Below are 21,728 nucleotides of genomic sequence, written 5' to 3' on the forward strand. Positions count from 1 at the left end.
ACAGAGTACTTCGTAATGCGCACGCGCATACGCATGCGCAGAGTGCACAAATATGGCGGTCGGAAAAGAATAGTTTAAACCTGCACATTCATCAATAATTTATTTGTAATAAATAATGTAGTTGCTTTGTAATATATTCAGGTGTATTTTCTTGTGATATATAGTTTGTCATTTTCTTCTAAATTATTTAAACAAATGTGTCGCTTTTTTCTTTATTTTTTGTCACAGGTACGATGTCCTTGAAGATGAAGACAAACGCTACGATGACTTCATAACTTACATTCTTTAATAATGTAGTTGCTTTGTAATATATTCATGTGTATTTTCTTGTGATACATAGTTTGTCATTTTCTTCTAAATTATTTAAATAAATATGTCGCTTTTTTCTTTATTTTTTGTCATAGGCACGAAGTCTTTGAAGACGAAGACAAACGCTACGATAACTTCATAGCTTACATTCTTTAATAATAATTGTAATAATATTGTCTTTAATAATATTCCCATTAATAATATTGTCTCTAATAACAGATGTTACTTGATATTTCGTCTGCGATTCTCATTCACCCCACCTGAAAAGGAATACACAGCGCAGATCGGCTCGATATCGGAAGCGGTTCGAGTAAATATCGTATCCGAAATTTCTCCGCTTCCGTTCTCCAGAATCCGATAACGGTACAAACTAATTTCTGCTTGGCAATCGAAACCGTTGAAATTTCGACCTGGGGCAGGAAAATTAAACGATTACCAATGGGACTGCAGGTAGCCCGAATCGAACAACGGACTAATTAGACTACTAGTCAGCAGGGAACGTGCCCTTTGGAAGAAACGTCGCATCCTTAGAACAAAGGGATGGTTCGAAAAAGGGGGTAGCTCGAGGCGTTCAGTAGCTAAGGGGTTCGCGTCGGAACGATTTAACGCGACGTGTTTTCCAAGTTGCCTCGTTTTCTCGCGCAAAAGACACGATCGGCCTCTCGAAGTCTGCCCCGGGCATTTCCAGAAGTGCCACGTGTTTGCGGTGGCCTACTCGACCAGTTTAAACCGCGCCAGCTAAACTTATCGGGGATCAACCAGTTGCGTGTTTCGATCGATCGACCGCGGACAATTTTTTTTCGACGCGTTACTACGACAATTAACTCTTTAACGCTTTTATCGGTGCAGAGGGGTAAGAGATAGTCATCAAATTTTATTACTGTCGACTTTATTTTGTTATACAAAGTTTTAGGACAGCGAAGCTGAAGTTTAATAGCTTCTGAGGATATGTGGCGGTCACTTAACTAGCGTGCATACGAGTTTAACGCGGGATGTGCGATCGAGATGAGTCTTGGATTTCTTATTTTATATTGTGAAGCTGAGAAGGAAGTTTGGGTAAAAATTTTAACTTTAGAGGAAGAGTTATTGTATGAGACAGAATCATTGTATGAGACAGAATCATTGTATTGTTCATTTATTTTTTTGGTTTAGTTTCAATTTAAAAATCAGTGATGTGACATCTGTAATCACGCCATCTGTGTCTCTGTGTATGTGTCTCTGTGTCTCTGTCTCTGTCTATGTGTCTCTGTGTCTCTCTGTCTCTGTCTATGTGTCTCTGTGTCTCTCTGTCTCTGTCTATGTGTCTCTGTGTCTCTCTGTCTCTCTGTCTCTGTCTATGTGTCTCTGTCTATGTGTCTCTGTGTCTCTATGTCTCTGCCTATGTGTCTCTGTGTCTGTCTATGTGTCTATGTGTCTCTCGGCCTCTGTCTCTATGTCCCTGTGTCTCTATGTCTCTGTGTCTCTATGCTCTATGTCTCTATGTCTCTCTATGTCTCTGAGTCTCTATGTCTCTGTCTCTGTGTCTCTATGTCTCTGTGTCTCTATGTCTCTGTGTCTCTATGTCTCTGTGTCTCTATGTCTCTGTGTCTCTATGTCTCTATCTCTATGTCTCTGTGTCTCTATATCTCTCTGTCTCTATGTCTCTGTCTCTAAGTCTACTAAATCAGTAAATCAAACACCCACAAATCTACTACTAAAACTATAAATACAACCTACACAGAATATACTCCAAAGTATTCATTCACAAAACGTCATTCAGAATTTTCCCTTCTTCCACTAAACCCGCATCGATTTTCCCTGGTTCCAAGAGTTTCCGCCGAAATATGAGATTAAACGGCCCCATTCTATTTTCAATTTTCTTCGTTACACCGAGGAAATCGAGTTAATCCTCGACGGCTGATCGTCGCGCTTACCCGGTAATCTGAATCCGACAAGGCTCGTAACAATCAGGTTACCGGTGTAGCGATCCGCTTCGTTTAAGAACGATGCAGCCGTATCGCTACCGACGACAGCGATATTCTTTGGCTTACTCGTAAAACCCCTTCATCTTCCGGTTACGAATAGCCACGATTAGCGTTGAATTATTACCAGGATGTATCGCTTGACTGCAAAAATGTTTCAACGTTCTGGGAATTTACATAGAGATTATATGCAAGATGTGGTTCACATTTCTAAAACTTATTTTTTCTCTTCTTGCAAAAAGAATATTTCTTTGGTTTTCACAAAATTTCTTTGAGTTCGATTGACTTTGATTGGCTTTTGATTGAGGTGATCGTTGTTGAGTCACACAGGATTGGAGGATTAACTCAACTGGAACACTGAGGATTGAAATACTTTGAAGGTAGACGTCTTCAAGATTGATAGTATAACTAATTTATAGGTTATAGATAAGTTTTGGAAGAGAAGGTAAAATGTAAGAATTCGTATTGTTTATAGAAGTGTCTACTTGTGAGTTTGGCTTTTGGGATAAGTGTGAAGAGGTTCAATGTGGTCCTGTTACCAAAAAACCTCCTTCTTCTCCAGTACAACTGGTCACATTCTTCAGAAATACTGTTTTGTATATGTTGAAGATCATTTTTGAAAGAGAAGGTAAAAAGCAAAGACATGTATTGTTTTCAAGAGTAAGTGTCTTCTTGTAAGTTTGACTTTTATGGATAAGTGTGAAGAGGTTCAATGTGGTCTTGTTACTAAAAAACCTCCTTCTTCCTCAGTTCAATTGATCACATTCTTTAGTACACTGTTTTATACATGTTGAAGATCATTTTTGAAAGGGAAGATAAAAAGCAAGGACTCGTATTGTTTGCAGGAGTAAGTGTCTTCTTGTAAGTTTGACTTTTATGGATAAGTGTGAAGAGGTTCAATGTGGTCTTGTTACTAAAAAACCTCCTTCTTCCTCAGTTCAACTGGTCACACTCTTTAGTACACTGTTTTATACATGTTGAAGATCATTTTTGAAAGGGAAGATAAAAAGCAAGGACTCGTATTGTTTTCAAGAGTAAGTGTCTTCTTGTGAATTTGACTTTTATGCATAAGTGTGAAGAGGTTCAATGTGGTCTTGTTATTAAAAAACCTCCTTCTTCCTCAGTTCAATTGATCACATTCTTTAGTACACTGTTTTATACATGTTGAAGATCATTTTTGAAAGGGAAGATAAAAAGCAAGGACTCGTATTGTTTTCAAGAGTAAGTGTCTTCTTGTAAGTTTAGCTTTTATGGATAAGTGTGAAGAGGTTCAATGTGGTCTTGTTACTAAAAAACCTCCTTCTTGCTCAGTTCATCTGGTCACATTCTTCAGAAACACTGTTTTATACATGTTGAAGATCATTTTTGAAAGAGAAGGTAAAAAGCAAGGACTCGTATTGTTTGCAGGAGTAAGTGTCTTCTTGTAAGTTTGACTTTTATGGATAAGTGTGAAGAGGTTCAATGTGGTCTTGTTACTAAAAGACGTCCTTCTTCTTCAGTTCAATTGATCATATTCTTTAGTACACTGTTTTATACATGTTGAAGATCATTTTTGAAAAAAAAGATAAAAAGCAAAGACATGTATTGTTTTCAAGAATAAGTGTCTTCTTGTAAGTTTAGCTTTTATGGATAAGTGTGAAGAGGTTCAATGTGGTCTTGTTACTAAAAACCTCCTTCTTCCTCAGTTCATCTGGTCACACTCTTTAGTACACTGTTTTATACATGTTGAAGATCATTTTTGAAAGGGAAGATAAAAAGCAAAGACATGTATTGTTTTCAAGAGTAAGTGTCTTCTTGTAAGTTTGACTTTTATGGATAAGTGTGAAGAGGTTCAATGTGGGCTTGTTACTAAAAAACGTCTTTATTCCTGAGTTCAACTGGTTACATCCTACAATACACTGTTCCCGTTCATTTAGCCAATGCAACAAACCTGCCTCCAAGTTACTACATAGTCATCAGTTACCTAGTTCATAAACATACTTCCATCCTTTTCTGTCAACGTACCAAAGAACGTTAATAGTCTATTCCCAAAGTACAATTCCGATTTCTCGCGGGAAATAGGAGTTTGCGCTGCAGACCCATTTTTCCGATTGGATAAGTGTGTCGAGTAACGGGAATATTTAAGGGACGGAAAATTGGGGAAAAGAAGGGGAAGTCGGTGGTAAAAGTGGTCGTGGCCGGTGCTAGTCAGACGGGCGGCTAGGTACGGTACGAGTAAACGCTACCAACCGTACAGCTGATGTTCGTTCGATCAATACGGGGCGTTGCGGCACGAAACGCTATAGAGTATGTCACGTGGCTTAGCCCGGCCCATTCTGAGTCCACGGCTCCATTCCCTCTTCTGCCCTTTCTTCCTTTGCTCCTGCCCTTATCCTGACCACTATTTTCCTGGTCCCTCGATTCTTGAACGATCCAATGACCGATTGACCGATTAAAACGGAGGATGAATAGAAGTGACTTCTATTTTTCGAACCGTTTGGAGATTCGGTACCTTAAAGGACTCGGATCCTTCGGTAGAAAATTAACGAGACGATATCTAGCACAGCAGACATGGAGACGCCATCGTGACCCACACACTGACGACGCCCGGACGCGTAATACGTATTTCGAGCAGCGCGATTCCTTGGGATGCTTCTCCTGTAATTAAGGGATGCTCAAAGAAGCACTTCTTTCGATAGGCGGTCTTGTCTAACGAGACCCTGAAGAACTGCCTTCCGAACGGATTTAAAAATACTTTACCTCTTTCGAGGGAACCGAACTTATTTAGCTTGCTCTGATTTACATACTTGTGATTGGGGAAATTGAATCGATTGGGTTGTAGGTAAATTGTATGGTATAAAGATGTTGTTCTTTAACATCTGCTTAGTACTTTGCTTGTCTTGTATTTAATTTAACTTGTATATTGAAACATTTACCTTTTTCAAAAATATTTCAATAAATGTATAAAATGTATAAAATGTATAAAATGTATAAAATGTATAAAATGTATAAAATGTATAAAATATGTAAAATGTATAAAATGTATAAAATGTATAAAATGTATAAAATGTATAAAATGTATAAAATGTATAAAATGTATAAAATATCTAAAATGTATAAAATGTATAAAATGTATAAAGTGTATAAAATGTCTAAAATGTCCAAAATGTCCAAAATGTCTAAAACATCTAAAATGTCCAAAATGTCCAAAATGTCAAAAATATCCAAAATGTCTAAAATATCTAAAATATTTAAAATATCTAAAATATCTAAAATATCTAAAATATCTAAAATATCTAAAATGTCTAAAACATAAAAAACATCTTACTAAATATCCAAAATGTCAAAAATATCCAAAATGTCTAAAATATCTAAAATATCTAAAATATCTAAAATATCTAAAATATCTAAAATATCTAGAATATCTAAAATATCTAAAATGTCTAAAACATAAAAAACATCTTACTAAATATCCAAAATGTCTAACGCATCTAAAACACGAAAAATATCTAAAACCCCATATCGATATGAGCCCTTGAATATATAAAAAAATTCCTAAACATAAAAATTAAACATCAGAAGCCTTGAATTCTCAAGTAAAAAATTGCGCGATGAGAAAAATGTCAGCAGAGTTCCCCAGCTTTCACGCGCATACAAAATCGAGTTAAGTATCTACCGCAAACGCGTTCTTACGAAATAAACCCAAGTTTAAAGCTGTTCTTTGACAGGGAGATCCGTGAAACTCGAGTTGTTTCGCGAGAACAGGGAGCGGCACGCTTTTGAAGTTCAACGAACTGTAAAAGCTCTCCCGATATGGTTAACCGATCTTAAAATAACCGTCCGGTATCTGTTTTTAATTGAAATTTCAAAGGGCGTCTTTATCGATCGCTTCTTTTCCTCCCACGTTTTTTTTTTTTAACTAACAATCGTTCTAAGAAGGTTCCACGCAATTTGTCCCGGTTACGCGTATCGCTGGTAGTTTCTTAATTAATCTCTGTACGACAACCTTGTTCTAACATGTTCGTTCCACGTTGCGTGATTTTCTGCCTTGAATAAACGTGACGTTGATTAAACCTTTTTTCCACGTATTTTCCATTTTTCTTCCGAAGCTGTTTCACCAAGTTTTTCTTACCTTTTGTTCAATTTGCGTGTGGACGAGTATTGTTGTGTTACAATATGATGCATTATGTATGTTGGATTTATGGTATGTCTTTATGTAACTGCCTCACTATGGTACTCAACTATGATACTCAACTATGATAATCAACTATGATAATAAACTATGATAATCAAAAATGATAATCAACTATGATGATCAACTATGATAATCAACTATGATAATCAACTATGATAATCAACTATGATGATCAACTATGATAATCAACTATGATAATCAACTATGATGATCAACTATGATGATCAACTATGATAATCAATTATGATAGTCAAACATGATACTCAATAATGATATTCAAACATGATATTCAAACATGATACTGAATAATGATGTTCAAACATGACGCTCAACTATGATATTAATGTATGATAATCAACTATGATACTCTACTATAATACTCAATAATGATATTCAAACATGATACTCAATACTGATATTCAAACATGATACTCAATAGTGATATTCAAACATGATACTGAATAATGATATTGAAACATGATGCTCAACTATGATACTCATGTATGATACTTAACTATGATAATCAACTATGATACTCTACTATAATACTCAATAATGATATTCAAACATGATACTCTATAGTGATATTCAAACATGAAACTCAATAATGATATTCAAACATGATACTCAAGAGTGATATTCAAACATGAAACTCAATAATGATATTCAAACATGATACTCAATAGTGATATTCAAACATGAAACTCAATAATGATATTCAAACATGATACTCGATAGTGATATTCAAACATGAAACTCAATAATGATATTCAAACATGATACTCGATAGTGATATTCAAACATGAAACTCAATAATGATATTCAAACATGATACTCAACTATGATATTCATCTATGATACTCAACTATGATAATCAACTATGATACTGAGTTGTGATGCTCAACTATATTGTTCAACTATGATATTCAACTGTGATGTTCAACTATGATACTCAACCATGATACTCAATTATGATACTCGACTATGATACTCAATTATGATACTCAACTATGATACTCAACTATGATACTGAACTATGATATTCAACTATGATGTTCAACTATGATATTCAATTATGATACTCAACTATGATATTCAACTATGATATTCAATTATGATACTCAACTATGATACTCAATTATGATAATCAACTATGATACTCAACTATGATACTGAACTATGATATTCAACTATGATGTTCAACAATGATATTCAATTTGTTATGACGTCACGAGAATTCATTTATTCAGGCAGTGAAGTAGCGACAGAAGTTTGAAATTCGTTGCGTACAATCACATTTCTTTTCCCATCGTTTCGCCCCACCCTCGAACTCGATGACAAAAGTTTGCCGCGTTTCCCGATAAGTTGCAAACTTGTCCAGCAATTGCATCTGCGATCAACTCCCCCGGATATTAGAGAGTTCGATCGATTCGTTTTCATAACACTCGCGAATTAACTGGAAAACGATCGGAAATCTCTCGACACCAATCGTATTAACGGTCGATGTTCATCGTTGCGATCGAAACAATCGACCATGAATTAGTATGCGAATATTTGTACGACCCCCTTTCAAAATCTCGTCCTTAACCTAGCTAGTTAATTCAGCGCCTTCACCTTTGCGTGATGTTATCGACTTCCCGAGGTTGGCGAAATTCCGTGCTGAAGCGGAATCGGTGAAAGTCGAATCGATCTTTTCACCGTGTGAAAATCTTTAATCCGAGTAAGTATCGTTAATTCGAAACGATGAGGGAATAATGTACCGGCTAATTCGAGCGCGTTAATTCGACTTTATTAACTGTGGAAACTGGTCTTCCGGAAATTTGTCTTCTCGGAGGAAGATTAATGAACCCTGAGGGAACGTTCAATGAGGCGATCCGATGGACGCGTGGAAGTTTGAAGAACCCACGAGCCAATCAAACCGCGGTCACGTATTTCACTGAGGAACGTCTTACGTATTTCAGCGCGATTTTGTTCGCTGAAACTTTCATCTTTTTCCCCCCTTTCTTTCGCTCTTATTTTCTCGTAGATGAAGTTTGCCGTATCTCGCGATCACGTTCGTGCCGAGGTAAATTTAAATTTAAAACGAAACAGCGGCACGAGCTGAATACTTTAGCGCCCTTGTTATACGTACAAATATCGAATCCCGCGTACGATCACGAGGTAACTGGCGTAAACCACGCTTTTTATTCTAGAATCGTTTTATCGTAAAGAGAGCTTACCTTAACGTGAGATGTGTGGCTGGTCGCGATGGACGAGGCAGGCTGTTGCTGTTCGTTGTGCGGGCTTTTACTTCAACTTTCGCGGACTCTCATCTTCCTTCTCGCCGCTTCTCTTCAGCGGACCGCTTCTTCACTGTTTCATGCCGTTCTCAGACACCGCTGGTCCCAACTTCCATCTACGAAAATACGCAAACGCGCTCACATTTTTAAGTGCACTCCTACCGCAACTTTGCTTTACGCTTCTCGCCTTCTTTTCACCCTATTATGCGCGAGAGGGATTATAGAGGCTAAATGTAAGGAACGCTATTCCAAACTTAACTTTGACATTTCCATTCCGTTAATGCGCCGCCATGACCCGATTCAATTAAATTATCTAACTGCCTGCCTAACTTTTTACATTTATTGTTCTAACCACGAAAAGCCACTTTATAATATGAACACTTTAACTGAAGTTGCAGATGCATATCATATAAGACCACACATCACATATGACCACATGTGATCACATATGAAAACCATGTTCAAAATGTTGAACTCTTAACATTAATCTTCTTTCATCCACTTTTTCTGTAAATAGTTTTAATGAATTTGCAGAGTAATATCATGTAAGACCACACATCACATATGACCATATGTAACCACACATGAAAACCATGTTCAAAATGTTGATGTCTTAACATTAATCTTCTTTCATCCACTTTTTCTGAAAATAGTTTAAATGAATTTGCAGAGTAATATCATGTAAGATCACACATCACATATGATCATATGTGATCACATGTGAACATCATGGTCAAAGTGTTAATGTCTTGATGTAGACCTAAATCATTGTCCTGATATTCAGTTGCTTTCATGTATTTTTTTTTGTAAATACATTAATTGAATTTGTAGAGCAATATCATTTAAAATCACACATCACATATGATCATATGTGATCACATATGAACATCATGGTCAAAGTGTTAATGTCTTGATGTAGACCCAAATCATTGTCTTGATATTCAGTTCCTTTCATATATTTTTTTTTGTAAATACATTAATTGAATTTGTAGAGTAATATCATGTAAAACCACACATCACATATGATCATATGTGACCACATATGAACATGTTCAAAATGTTAATGTCTTAACTTTAATGTCTTTTGATCTACTTTTATTGTGAATACTTTAAATAAATTTGCAGAGCAATATCATTTAAAACCACACATCACATATGATCATATGTGACCACATATGAACATGTTCAAAATGTCAATGTCTTAACATTAATGTCTTTTGATCTACTTCTTCTGTAAATATTTTAAATGAATTTGCAGAGTAATATCATTTAAAACCACACATCACATATGATCATATGTGACCACATATGAGCATGTTCAAAATGTGAATGTCTTAACATTAATGTTTCTTCATCTACTTTTATTGTGAATACTTTAAATGAATTTGCAGAATAATATCATGTAAAGTCATATGTCATACATGATCATATGATCACATATGATCAAAGTGTTAACGTGTCGACCTCCGAATTTCGAGCCTCCCCGCCATAGATCAACTCTAAAATCGATTCATTTTCCCGGATCACTGTATAGTCCTGCTACACGCGACGTTTCCTACTCGAACACGTTAGGTCGACATTAATGCGTCACGGTGTTCCGTGACTCAGCCTGAGCGTTTAATATTCGCGTGCAAGTGACACGACGTCCACTTTCGTCTGATCGAGATCGAATTTTTCGAGCATCGATGCTCGAAGAATATTAATAGAGCGAAGGATTTCCGAAATTGTGGCCATCGGTATTATGGAAATTGATCACGTTGTACTCTGATCCGCGACGTGTCCCGTTTACCCGGAGACCCATGAAATTCGTTAAAAATTCAATAGCAATCGTTCGCGATTGAAAATTGATGGCAGCCGGAGTCGCGGAGCGTATCGCTGCTACAAAATCGATATCCTTCCCGGTTAAAGGATACGGATTTATTCCTCGCGTTCGTAAAATCGCATGGAAACACGAACGTTCCGAGGAAGTTTGCACGATCGGTCTGCGTCGCGAATCGCCGCCGGCTTCCGAGCTTCCGTCTAGAATAATGAAAGAACTTTTGAAATTTTTACGTCGAGTCTTTCGGAAGAAGTTGCTCGTGCTTCAAGAGGAACGAAAAACGTCCTACTTCCGTTTGACGAGCTCTTTCCGGTAAACAGAGACAATGGTCCGCCGAGAGAGGCAACTCGACGGACTAATTATTCGACGAATTAGCGAAAAGACTAGGACGAGAGGAGTGTCTCGAAGCGTCGACGATCGAGAAATCGTCGGCTAATTATTCCTAGTCTTTTCGTCGGGAAGACGCATAACGAACTAACTAGCGTGGGTTAGCGACGTGCACGAATCGGGCCACGAGGCCAAGGTTGTACGTTAGTCGTTACGTTACTGCCAACACCCCGGTCAGCGGCAATTCCGAGAAAGCTGGCGCGACTCGGCGTCGCGATGCACCGACTACCTTATTTGCATGAAAAATTTCCAGTTAACGAATCCGGCATTCCAACCTTCGATTATGGCCTTGCTTCCTTTTGGAATTTTCAAAAGCTGGAAGTATAATTGGGAGATATGTAGTTTGAGATTTGAGGATTGGAGAGACGGAAATTTGGGGGTGTGGGGATTTGGGGATGTGGGGATTTGGAGGGGTGGAGATTTTGGGGATGTGGGGACTTGGGGATGTGGGGACTTGGGGATGTGGGGATTTGGGGATGTAGGAATTTGGAGGGGTGGAGATTTTGGGGATATGGGGATTTGGGAATGTAGGGATTTGGAGGGGTGGAGATTTTGGGAATGTAGGAATTTGGAGGGGTGGAGATTTTGGGGATGTGGGGATTCGGGGATGTGGGGATTCGGGGATGTGGAAATTCGGAGATGTGGGGATTCGGGGATGTGGGGATTCGGGGATGTGGGGATTCGGGGGCGTGGGGATTCGGGGATGTGGGGATTCGGGGATGTGGGGATTCGGGGATGTGGAAATTCGGGGATGTGGGGATTCGGAGATGTGGGGATTCGGAGATGTGGGGATTCGGGGATGTGGGGATTCGGGGGCGTGGGGATTCGGGGATGTGGGGATTCGGGGATGTGGGGATTCGGGGATGTGGAAATTCGGGGATGTGGGGATTCGGGGATGTGGAGATTCGGGGATGTGGGGATTCGGGGGCGTGGGGATTCGGGGATGTGGGGATTCGGGGATGTGGGGATTCGGGGATGTGGAAATTCGGGAGCGTGGGAATTCGGGGGCGTGGGGATTTGGGGGCGTTGGGATTTGGGGACGTGGAGATTTGGGGATGTTGGAATTTGGAGACGTTGGAATTTGGGGGCGTTGGAATTTGGGGACGTTGGAATTTGGGGGCGTTGGGATTTGGGGACGTGGGGATTTGGGGACGTTGGAATTTGGGGGCGTTGGGATTTGGGGACGTTGAAATTTGGGGACGTTGGGATTTTGGGACGTTGGGATTTGGGGACATTGGAATTTGGGGACATTGGAATTTGGGGACGTTGGAATTTGGAGACGTTGGAATTTGGAGACGTTGTGATTTGAGAACATAGGAATTTGGGGATATAGAAATTTGTGGATCTAGGAATTAGTGGATATAGGAATTTGCAGATGTTAGGAGTTATTATTTGAAGAAGTATAAATTTGAAAATGTAGTGACACAGAGCTGCAAGCATTTGAGCATACTACCATATTTGAGTACCTTTTCAGAGACATACAAATTCATGTCCAATTTATTTGAAAAAATTTGCAATATGATAATGTAAATATTTAATAATATAGTAATTTAGAAATTTTGTAATTTGGCAATGAAAGTATTTGAGCAAATTAAAAATTGTCAAGCTTGTATACATGTTCTGACGTACACTGTACGTCGATGTGCGCCTTCGATCACGCGTAGTCATAACTGGCAACGCTTTCAGAAATATCGAATCGGTTCGCGACGGAATAAGGTTAACGTGTCAGGACTAAAGCTACGCGTACGCGTATTTCCGAGAAAACAGTTATAGCGTGATAAGTATAAAGTTGCTTCCCTTTCCGCGCTCTTCGTCGATGAAATTGGAGTAATTATCACCTATAGGTCGCTTAAACTTTCCAAGGGACTTCTAAGTCGTTAACCATTCCCGCGTTAGTCGATTCTTCATAAGAGGATCGATGTTCAACATTTGTTGAAAAGAAACGAGCTTCTTGTTTTTTGAAAAAGTTAGATATTCGAAACAGATGTATCTGGAAAGTATTCGTTGGAGAATTACAGTATGACGTACATTAATTTTTAGTTATCGAATAAAAGTCTTGGCTAGGGCGTTTTTTAAACTATGGGTCACGGGGTCAACAATTGTTGGAAAACAAGAACATTAAAACGTGATTTTCTTTCATCGATTTCTGTATGCTCGGAGCAAATGGAACTTTTCATACGTGTATTATTTGCGAGAGAAAGAAGTTATTCGTGAGAATATATTGATTCGATATGTGAGTGTGGGGTTAACCCTTGCACTGGTATGACGAGACTGACGTTCTCGTACTTCGTTATTTTATTCGAATTCATATGCTTTTGGAGTTCGAGAGTAATTATGCTTAGACGATCGTATTGATGTTGCGTTTCGAATACGTTTTAATTTTGGTGTGATGCCCTTGACGCACCTGACGCACTTGACGCATCTAATATACCTGACACACTTGACGCATCTAATGCACCTGACGCACTTGACGCATCTAACTTACCTTGCGCACTTGACGCACCTAATGTACCTGACGCACTTGACGCACCTAGTGCACCTGACGCACTTGACGCACCTAGTGCACCTGACGCACTTGACGCACCTAACATACTTGATGCACTTGGCGCACCTAATATACTTGACGCACTTGACGCAACTAACACACCTGACGCACCAGACACACCTTACACACCTGACGCACTTGACGCACCTAATATACCTGACGCACTTGACGCACCTAATACACTTGACGCACTTGACGCACCTAGTACACTTGACGCACTTGACGCACCTAGTGCACTTGACGCACTTGACGCACCTAGTACACTTGACGCACTTGACGCACCTAGTACACTTGACGCACTTAGTACACTTGACGCACTTGACGCACCTAACTCACCTGACGCACTTGACGCACCTAATATACCTGACGCACTTGACGCACCTAGTGTACCTGACGCACCTGACGCACTTGACGCACCTAATACACTTGACGCACTTGACGCACCTAACTCACCTGACGCACTTGACGCACCTAATATACCTGACGCACTTGACGCACCTAATATACCTGACGCACATGACGCACCTAGTGTACCTGACACACCTGACGCACTTGACGCACCTAGTGCACCTGACGCACTTGACGCACCTAGTGCACCTGACGCACCTGACGCACCTAATGCACCCAACTCGCCTGACGCACTTGACGCACCTTACACACCTGACGCACTTGACGCACCTAAGGTACGTAAGTCACCTGACACACCTTAACTTACAATTTTCTAGACAATCATCCCAGCTACTTATTGCTACAATATCAAAATAAATGAAGAAAGTTGAAATTTTGATGACGAACGATGAACGAAGAATGAAAAGAAGCATGAACAGTGAAAAGAAAGGAAAAGGAATTTTTCCAGGAAAAATTCTAATTTGATCGCAGTTAGAAAAGTAACGCGAAGTACGCATCGATGCGACGGTCTTATACCTTGGCACCGTTTCTTCGCAAACACCGGTATGCAAAACTCGGCACGCGAGTGTTTTCCGCTGCACCTAATTGTAAGGTCGAATAATGCAACGCGACGAGTTCTCGCAAATAGACTTGGAAAAATATTATTGTTTCCATCCTGTGTGGTTCGCGTGACGTTCGATAAGCGTGTCCCGGAGGACCGCGTTCAACGCGTCGAACGATGGTTCGTGCGTCGCAACCGTGAATCAAAAATAACGATATTTATTCGAATCGATTAGGAAACCGATATTTCGACAATGTACACCCTTGAACGACTGCAATTTTACGGTGCCGTGAAGGCACACGCTGCACGGCTGTTTACGTCGATAAAACAGGGGAATGAAGCAATTTAACGCGACCTTCGGCGGGTTTTGAGACACGCGCGGAAACGCACGCTTTAGACGCAAATCTTTCGTCTTTAGTTACAAGATAAGTTGTTGATTTTTAAAACATATTCAGTTTAACACTAATACTAACGATAAATCTTGTTGAAATTATTAAAATAAAAAAAATTGTTTATTTATATTAATGTTCATCTGTACACCTAATCTATTATGTTTTTATTGCTTTCAGATTATTAATTGAATTTGAACATTCTCTTATAAATTTGAAGAGACTCTATTGACAATATGTTAAATTTTAAATACATCATTTTTATAAAAGTAAAAAAAAATGAGACCTGACATCAATACATGTTTTATTACTATAAAAAAAATATAAATATATTGCATTTATTGCAACTTTATCCAGTATTATTTTTGCTTAAGAATTTATTAAAATGTATTTATTAGGATTTATTTAATATTTTACTACTCAGTATTATTTTTGTATTGCAGTTCTTGCAGCAAAAAAATTAAAATGTACGCTGCAATAGAAATTATTTAAGAATGAAGAGGTTAAGAAGAAACGTTTTAATATCATCGAAATAACGCTCGTTTCGAAGCAGAGAAAGGGAGCATTAGATTAGAAAATGAATCATTGAAACGTCCTTAATAATTCACGGTATCGTGTGCCGTGCTAGACACGTCCGTATCTACTGTGGCGGCCGATGCATCGAGCTATTCACTTGCTAAATGACCCCCTTAAGTTACGCTTATAAATCTAAACAGCGAATCGAATTCGCTTACAAAACCTTTAACGATTCGGTATCGTGCTGGCCAAGTTTGTAGTAAGCACCTATCTAGTTAATTATTTCAGTTCTTTATGGGATATGAATTATAAACTGGTGTTGGAATTATTATTCAGAATGGTATATTGGTGTTTTTATATGTTTAGAATGGTATATTAGTATTTAGAATTGTTATAATAATAATTAGATGTATTTAGAATTGTTATATTAGTATTTAGATGTAGTTAAAATTGTTATGTTAGTTTTTAGAATTTATTATTTCGATTTATTTTCTCTCGACGCGTTTCGACAGTCGATTCTTCGACGCTGCGCAGTAGACCATTATGAGCGCTACTGCGCAGCCATACGCCAGCGACGCTATTACCTCAATTAATATTAATTATTAATATACCACTCTCTTACAGCACTAATCTATTACAATATATTCCCTTAGAATTACCTTACAATATGTCACACTCATTTCCTGTATATTATATGTATTAAAAATGATGTATAATTTAAATACAAATACATGTATGTTACATGTATGTATTACACATGTGTCCATTCGAAATACACGAGTGTGACATATTACAAAGCAACTGTAGAGTATATTACAATACATTAATACATAAAATGTATGTAATATAATACAATACATGTGAAATGTATATTTCAAACTCAAACTCGTAATTTCATCATAACTGTGTTATAAAACCTTCTTCATTTGTTAACATTATCTCCAACATCGCAGTAATTAAGTTCGAACGACGCAATTCAATAAATTGCAGATAAAAACTTTTATCGAGATATCAAGAAAATGGAACTAGCGAGTTATTCGTGTCTGATTACACGCGTCACGTTTCACAGTCGATTAGAATCGAAACGTTCAATTATTATCACTAGTTGCTCTCGGAGTTTATTTTTAAATTAGGCAGATAAGCGTTAGTGCTCGTGAACGAAAGGGTGAAAAAACAAACGTTTCTTCGAACAAACCTTTCTCGGTTCTGAGAAAACGGAAACGGATATCGTTGATCGAATCGTAAACGTTTATCGAACGATAAACACGTGTTTTGCGATCCAGTTTTGAGACAGGAAGATCATTGATCATTCTTTATCGCGACGTGTTGCGAAATTACCGCCGATTCCGGTGATTACCGATAATCGAGATCTCTACATTTTTTAACGGAAAGATCATAAAAAATGTGCAACCGTATAAACACAAACTTGTCGGAAGTTTTTTCCATCTTAGAAAGAGGGTAAATCGCGACAAAACGGCGGTAAGTCGGACAACGGACAGTTGGGCGGTTCTGGTACAACTTTATCGACGCGTTCTAAAATTACCCGATGGAATAGTTTCCGTGACAAAGGATTACCGCGAGACAAAGAGCCGCAAAAGGGAAACGCGTACGTTGCGCTAAGTAGGTCTCGCTGATCGCGGCTATACAGGGTCGAACAGGTGCGATCTCTCACGCGTAAGTTACTTTTTGCTCCCGGTTTGATCAATGTCGTGGATCACGAGTCTGCTACTTTATTTCTAACTATACATTCTCTATTTTAACAACGACTGTTTTAGACTGATTAGTATTTTACTATTACTACTTTAGAGCAGTAGATTTATTTAAAGGAGAGATTTAGCACCGGCGTTAGATCGTTTAGCATCACTACGATGATAGTAGTCTTTCATATTTTTTGGACACCTAGTATTACCTACTAGACATCTATTAAGTTATTTTTTCCTAATAACAGACAAGTTACTGAAGTAGCTTTACACTCGCTAATTTCATTTACCTATCAATTCTTTAATTTGTAAAATAGATCAAGAAGAGGGTTCTCAATGTAATGTACTGTAACAAGGGGGAGTATGTGACAAATACAGGGTGCCTTACAATTAGTGTGGGTCCATGAAATGCGAGGTAGCTGACGTGATTTGGAACAAGATTTCCCTTTGCAAAAATAGGGTTCGAAGCTTCGTTTTCGAGTTATTAAGGAAAACACGAACCAATCAGAGCGCGAGGATCGCGTATGCGCAGACACTAAAATAGCTAGCTTTTGGAACGCGTAGATATCCAAAGCGTGGTAATTCTACGCATAGTAATCCAACGCGTAGTAATATAATGCGTGGTAATTCTACGCGTGGTAATCCAACGCGTAGTAATCCAACGCGTAGTGATGTAACGCGTGGTAATTCTACGCGTGGTAATTCTACGCGTAGTAATCCAACGCGTAGTAATGTAATGCGTGGTAATTCTACGCGTGGTAATCCAACGCGTAGTAATCCAACGCGTAGTAATGTAACGCGTGGTAATTCTACGCGTGGTAATTCTACGCGTGGTAATCCAACGCGTAGTAATCCAGCGCGTGGCTATTCAACGCGTAGTAATCCAACGCGTGGATATTCAACGCGTAGTAATCCAGCGCGTGGCTATTCAACGCGTAGTAATGTAACGCGTGGTAATTCTACGCGTAGTAATGCAACGCGTAGTAATCCAACGCGTAGTAATGTAACGCGTGGTAATTCTACGCGTGGTAATTCTACGCGTGGTAATCCAACGCGTAGTAATGTAACGCGTGGTAATTCTACGCGTAGTAATGCAACGCGTAGTAACCCAGCGTGTGGATATTTAATGCGTAGTAATCCAACGCGTAGTAATGTAACGCGTGGTAATTCTACGCGTGGTAATTCTACGCGTGGTAATCCAACGCGTAGTAATCCAGCGCGTGGTAATCCAACGCGTAGTAATCCAGCGCGTGGCTATTCAACGCGTAGTAATGTAACGCGTGGTAATTCTACGCGTAGTAATGCAACGCGTAGTAACCCAGCGTGTGGATATTTAATGCGTAGTAATCCAACGCGTAGTAATGTAACGCGTGGTAATTCTACGCGTGGTAATTCTACGCGTGGTAATCCAACGCGTAGTAATCCAGCGCGTGGTAATCCAACGCGTAGTAATCCAGCGCGTGGCTATTCAACGCGTAGTAATGTAACGCGTGGTAATTCTACGCGTAGTAATGCAACGCGTAGTAACCCAGCGTGTGGATATTTAACGCGTAGTAATCCAACGCGTAGTAATGCAACGTGTGATAATCTAACGCGTAGTAATAAATCTTTCCACCCCAATCGTAATATACGATCCCCATTTTCATAGTAATAAACACCGTATTAACGATGCTCTCAAAATTCCGTACACACATAAAATTTTCCAATAAAATATTCGAACATGAAATATTCATATTGGAGTATTTATTTTTGGCTCGCATGAACTAGTATTGTATACATTTACGCAGGTTATCGGGGAAGAACAACGAATAAGTTGAATCACGTTTCGCCGATATCGTATATCCGATATCGTTCTCTTTGAAATTCGATTAATTGCGTCGCATTAAAACCGATCCGAGTGATCGATCGATCGGTCGATAACTGCTTTAATTGCGACAACGATGACAGTCAATTTTGGAATAATGAAATACGACCTAATCGCATCTTCAAATAAATTCTGATCACGGATACATTGAGTGTCTAGACGAGAAAATATCAATATATCTGTTACGTTCATTCTTTCCGTATCGTTTATGAAATATGCACTGACGTAGACGCTTTATCGTTGATGCCCGTCCGTCATCGTTTATTGCCAAACATTTCATATTTTACAAACGACAGTTTTTTTCACTGAATTCTTGTTTATTTTTAATGGTTTAATTCCACGTCCTCTTTGTGAAATATCGCCATTTTTATTATACTTTATCGAATCGTTAAATGTAGAAATTGTGACAGGAAAATTTTGACGCGTGAAATTTTATCAAAAAATATATTCTTCTGTCATCGATATTTATCTGCGAAATGTAATCATTCTTCACTATTTATTGCTGAATTTTGTTGCTAAATTTATTCCTTGTAATTCTGATATATTCTGCCTAGTTGTATCCTGACTGCACTTATTTCAAGTTAACATGTTAGCTAGTTAATAACTGGTTAACAACGTTTCACCAACGTTTGAACATGAAAAAGCTAGTTAACACAGCACATTAAGTTTGCAAGAAATAGTCAATGATTGCCATATCGGTTATGATTATTGGACATCGAAAAGATGGGAAAGATGCGAAGCAGCAGGTGACGCTCGAGGCACGAGAACATCTTAGGATCTCGATATCTCGGCGTTGTAATGTCGATTCGTGAAATCGAGTGGCCACTTGCCAGAGATCGAACTTCCTCTCTATGGAATATACGAGGAACGCGACACCGATACCCAACGAACGATAAATTATGATAAATTCGAGACTTCGTAACATTTAGCGTAAACGCTTAAAGGGAAACTTTATGGATGCTGTATCTCACGAAACTGATACTGTATGCAACCACAAAAATGATGCTATATGCGATAATAAAAATGATGCTGTACATACTTAACTACGTAATAAGATTTTTAAAAGTTATACAGATACGTATATTTTGTTTCGTTACAAAAGAATGAATATCAAAGTTCATTTATATCACTTCATGCTTAATTAAAAAATAATAGAGGTTAGTATAAGGAAGCGTCCCAAAATGGCGGACCAATGCGTGAATAGTAAGTTGAGCCACAAAATGTCCGCGATAATCGTCAGTTTCGAAGAAAGTCCTAATAAGCTTACATAAAGAGCGTTCGATAAAATCGGTGTAAAAGCAGCAAAGAAAGTAAAGGTTCGAATATACGAGTCGGCCTTCGAGAAGGCCGTGACACGGTATCTTGCCGTACCAGTCGTAAAAGAATTTCGAACCCTAGCACATTCGATACGCATTCATAGTTTGCTACTTTCGTTTGAAAAGTTAAGATAAAAGGCTCTGGATAAAATACGTGTCAACCATATTGTCGAGCGGCGTGAAAGATCATCGAAATCGGCGCGGGTCACAAAAGAGGAAAGAGAACACGAATTTCGTGAAACATTGAATGAAAACGGGGTTAATAACCCACTCGAAAAGCCTTAGTTTCCCATTTTTATCTGGGGGTCCTTTAAAACACCGATCTGCTAAAAGCACCTCGCGAGAGAGGAAAGACAGGAACCATTATGCTCATAATTGTCGTACGCGGCCTCTTTTTATCTCGTAAACCATGTTTCCGTAAAGTAGGACAATTATTACTATGCGTAGAATTACTACGCGCTGGATTACTACGCGTTGAATTACTACGCGTTGAATTACTACGCGTTGGATTACCACACGTTGCATTACTACGCGTTGGATTACCACAAGTAGAATTACCACGCGTGGAATTACTGCGCGTTGGATTACCACGCGTTGGATTACGACGCGTTGGATTACCACGCGTTGGATTACCACGCGTTGGATTACCACGAGTAGAATTACCACGCGTGGAATTACTGCGCGTTGGATTACCACGCGTTGGATTACGACGCGTTGGATTACCACGCGTTGGATTACCACGCGTTGGATTACCACGAGTAGAATTACCACGCGTGGAATTACTGCGCGTTGGATTACCACGCGTTGGATTACGACGCGTTGGATTACCACGCGTTGGATTACCACGAGTAGAATTACCACGCGTGGAATTACTGCGCGTTGGATTACCACGCGTTGGATTACCACACGTTGCATTACTACGCGTTGGATTACCACGAGTAGAATTACCACGCGTGGAATTACTGCGCGTTGGATTACCACGCGTTGGATTACGACGCGTTGGATTACCACGCGTTGGATTACCACGAGTAGAATTACCATGCGTGGAATTACTGCGCGTTGGATTACCACGCGTTGGATTACCACACGTTGCATTACTACGCGTTGGATTACCACGAGTAGAATTACCACGCGTGGAATTACTGCGCGTTGGATTACCACGCGTTGGATTACGACGCGTTGGATTACCACGCGTTGGATTACCACGCGTTGGATTACCACGAGTAGAATTACCACGCGTGGAATTACTGCGCGTTGGATTACCACGCGTTGGATTACGACGCGTTGGATTACCACGCGTTGGATTACTACGCGTAGAATTACCACGCGTGGAATTACTGCGCATTGGATTACCACGCGTAGAATTACCACGCATGGAATTACTGCGCAGTGGATTACCACGCGTTACATTACTACGCGTTGGATTACTACGCGTTGGATTACCACGCGTAGAATTACCACGCATTACATTACTACGCGTTGGATTACTACGCGTTGAATAGCCACGCGCTAGATTACTA

The 21,728-nt window shown here is 39.2% G+C and overlaps 1 protein-coding gene across 8 annotated transcripts in view; it reads right to left on the minus strand.

The window, feature by feature from the left end:
- pHCl-1 (pH-sensitive chloride channel 1) overlaps nt 1-21,728 on the minus strand; it is a 90,434-nt gene that overhangs the window by 44,757 nt on the left and 23,949 nt on the right. For all 8 annotated transcript variants that reach the window (XM_003705948.3, XM_003705949.3, XM_076538902.1 and 5 more), the window contains exon 2: nt 8,664-8,839. The gene's annotated coding sequence lies outside the window, so the exon portion shown is untranslated. The remainder of the gene's footprint in view (nt 1-8,663; nt 8,840-21,728) is intronic.

This window comes from Megachile rotundata, chromosome 13 (assembly GCF_050947335.1).
Source record: "Megachile rotundata isolate GNS110a chromosome 13, iyMegRotu1, whole genome shotgun sequence".
NCBI classification, from domain to species: domain Eukaryota; kingdom Metazoa; phylum Arthropoda; class Insecta; order Hymenoptera; family Megachilidae; genus Megachile; species Megachile rotundata.